Source organism: Nycticebus coucang, chromosome X (assembly GCF_027406575.1).
Source record: "Nycticebus coucang isolate mNycCou1 chromosome X, mNycCou1.pri, whole genome shotgun sequence".
NCBI lineage: Eukaryota > Metazoa > Chordata > Mammalia > Primates > Lorisidae > Nycticebus > Nycticebus coucang.
The window spans coordinates 117,736,060-117,739,546 of record NC_069804.1 but is presented as its reverse complement, the minus strand read 5'-3'; the positions used below and the strand labels follow the sequence as shown (position 1 = coordinate 117,739,546).

Sequence of the window (3,487 nt, the reverse complement as noted above, 5' to 3'; positions counted from 1 at the left end):
TTTAATATGGAATGCTTCACGAATTTGCGTGTCATCCTTGCGCAGGGGCCATGCTAATCTTCTCTGTTTCGTTCCAATTTTAGTATATGTGCTGCCGAAGCGAGCACGATGTATGACTTTTTTGATGATAAGCTGTAATCTATTGGCTAGGATTTTGTTGAGAACTTTTGCATCTATATTCATGAGTGAGATTGGTCTGAAATTCTTCTTTTTGGTTGGGTCTTTTCCTGGTTTTGGTATCAGGGTGATGTTTGTTTCATAGAATGTGTTGGGGAGAATTCCTTCTTCCTCAATTTTTTGCAATAATTTCTGCAGTACAGGAATAAGCTCTTCCTTGAAGGTTTGATAGAATGCTGGTGTGAAGCCATCTGGAGCAGGGCATATTTTGGTTGGAAGATTTTTTTGTTTCTTTAATCTCAGAGCTTGAAATTGGTCTGTTCAGGAGCTCTATTTCTTCCTTGCTAAGTCTAGGGAGAGGGTGTGCTTCCAAATATTGATCCATTTCCTTCACATTGTCAAATTTCTGGGCATAGAGTTTCTTGTAGTATTCAGAGATGATCTCTTGTATCTCTGTGGGATCAGTTGTTATTTCCCCTTTATCATTTCTGATTGAGGTTACTAGAGATTTCACTTTTCTATTCCTCGTTAGTCTGGCCAATGGTTTATCTATTTTATTAATTTTTTCAAAAAACCAACTCCTTGTTTCATTAATTTTCTGAATGATTTTGTTTTCAATTTCATTGATCTCTGATTTGATTTTGGATATTTCTTTTCCTCTACTGCCATTAGGCTTAGATTGTTCTTCTTTTCTCAACTTCACAAGATGGCTTGTGAGTTTGTTGATGTGCTCTCTTTCTGTTTTTCAAATGTAGGCATCTAAAGTGATAAATTTTCCTCTCAAAACTGCTTTTGCAGTATCCCACAAGTTTTGGTAGCTTGTGTCTTCATTGTTATTATGCTCAAGGAAGTTAATGATTTCCTGTTTTATTTCTTCCTGCACCCATCTGTTATTCAACAGAAGAGTGTTTAATTTCCATGTCTTTGTGGGGGGTCGAAAGTTTTTTTTAGAGTTGAGTTCCACCTTTAGTGCATTATGGTCTGAGAAGATACAAGGTAAAATTTCAATTCTTTTGACTCTGTTGGTGTTTGCTTGTGTCCCAGGATATGATCAATTTTGGAGAATGTTCCATGGGGTCATGAGAAGAATTTGTATTCTTTATCTTTGGGATGGATTGTTATATATGCGTCTATCAAGCACAGTTGTTCTAGGGTCTAATTTAAATCTCTTATATATTTGTTTAATTTCTGTTTGGAGGATCAGTCCAGCTCTGTAAGAGGAGTGTTAAAGTCCCCTGTTTTTATGGTATTATCTGATATCATATTGCTCAGACTGAGTAAGGTCTGTTTCAAGAATCTGGGAGCATTTAAATTGGGTGCATAAATATTTAGAATTGAAACATCTTCTTGTTGTAGTTTTCCCTTGACCAATATAAAGTGACCATTTTTGTCTTTTTTGACTTTAGTTGCTTTAAATCCACATGTATCTGAAAATAAGATGGCAACTCCTCTTTTCTTCTGAATTCCATTTGCCTAAAAAATTGTCTTCCAACCCTTGACTCAGAGCTTTAATTTGTCTTTTGAAGCCAGATGTGTTTCTTGCAGACAACAGATGGATTACTTGTGTTTTTTGATCTAGTCAACCAATCTATGTCTCTTCAGTGGGGAATTCAAGCCATTAACATTTATTGAGATAATTGATAAGTGTGGTAGTGTTCTATTCATCTTATTTTGTGAGAGTCCATTGCTTAGTTTTATCTTTTGCATCAGTGTGGAGGTTAGGTTCTGTCCTTTAATTTCTGAGTTTTTACTTTACTGCTGATCCATTGTGATGGTCAGTGTGTAGAACAGGTTGAAGTATTTTTTGTAGAGCTGGTCTTGTTGTGGCAAATTTCCTCAATTTTTGTATATCTGTAAATGATTTGATTTCTCCGTCAATTGTTAAGCTTAGCTTAGCAGGGTACAAAATTCTGGGCTGGAAATTATTCTGTTTAGGTAGATTAAAGGTAGATGACCATTGTCTTCTTGCTTGGAAAGTTTCATTAGAGAAGTCTGCAGTCACTCTGATGGATTTGCCCCTGTAGGTCAACTGGCGCTTACTTCTGGCAGCTTGCAGAATCTTTTCTTTTGTCTTGACTTTGGACAGGTTCATCACAATGTGTCTTGGAGAAGCTTGGTTAGAGTTGAGGCGACCTGGTGTCCGATATCCCTCTGAAAGCAGTGTGTCAGAATCTTTGGTGATACTTGGGAAATTTTCTTTTATAATATTCTCTAGTATGGCTTCCATTCCTCTGGGGGCATTCTCCTTCCCCTTCTGGGATTCCTATAACTCTTATGTTGGAACGCTTCTTAAGGTCCCATAATTCTTACAGTGAACATTCTGCTTTCTCTCTCTTCTTTTCTGCCTCTTTTACTATCTGAGTTATCTCAAGAACTTTGTCTTCTACCTCTGAAATTCTTTCTTCTGCATGGTCTAACCTGTTGCTGATACTTTCCATTGCATCTTTAAGTTCCCTATTTGACTGCTTCAGTTTCTTCAGCTCTTCTATATCCTTTCTATATTCTTCATATCGTTCATCTCTTATTTGATTCTGTTTTTGGATTTCCTTTTGGTTATTTTCCACTTTATTAGCAGTTTCCTTCATTGTTTCCATCATTTCCTTCATTGTTTTCATCATGTGTGTTCTAAAATCCTTTTCTGTCATTCCTAACATTACTTTATTGGTGGAATCCTCTGCAGTAGCTACCTCATGGTCCCTTGAAGGGGTTGTTCTGGACTGATTCTTCATGTCGCCTGGAGTTTTCTGTTGATTCTTCCTCATGAGTGATTTCTTTTATCTGTTTCCTTGCCCTAATTTTCCTTTCACTTCCTCTTGCTCTTTAAGTTGCCATGCCTGTGGACTAAGGTTTTGATGAATCCTTTTGGTATAGGACCTGAAGGATTAGAAGGTTAAAAAGCAAGATGCGATGAAAGAAAAAATGAAAGAATGAAAAGAAAATAGAGAAAGGAGAGGGGGTGGGTGAAAGGAGTATTGACAAAAAGAAGAGAGGCACAGAAAGAGGGAGCCAGAGCATTACAGGTGTACAGTAGGGTACTTTGACACAACCTTAAAAAATCCCAACCTCTGGGGGTTCTCGGTTGGGTGGTTCCCTTGAAGTCAGCAACTCTTTCTAACCTGATCAGACACAGTACCCCACCTCCACCAAGTGGAGAGGAAAGACAAGAATGCTATAAATCAAACCAAAACAAGCAAACAGAAAACTTTATGGGATAAAATTGGGTGAAAAACCAAATAATAGGTGTAGAAACATTAGCAAAAATGAAGTTCTAGTTATTGCAAAAGTCAGCAATGGGAAATTGTATTTATGCTAGAAAACTGGAGAAAGAAAAGAAAAAATGTGGAAAAGGTTGAAATTAAAAAGCAAAACT

At 37.0% G+C, this 3,487-nt stretch overlaps 1 non-coding gene across 1 annotated transcript; it reads right to left on the bottom strand.

Moving 5' to 3' along the window:
* On the bottom strand, positions 1 to 107 carry LOC128578656 (U6 spliceosomal RNA). The gene has a single exon (XR_008377795.1). It is a non-coding gene; the product is annotated as a U6 spliceosomal RNA (small nuclear RNA).
* Positions 108 to 3,487: the final 3,380 nt, after the last annotated feature.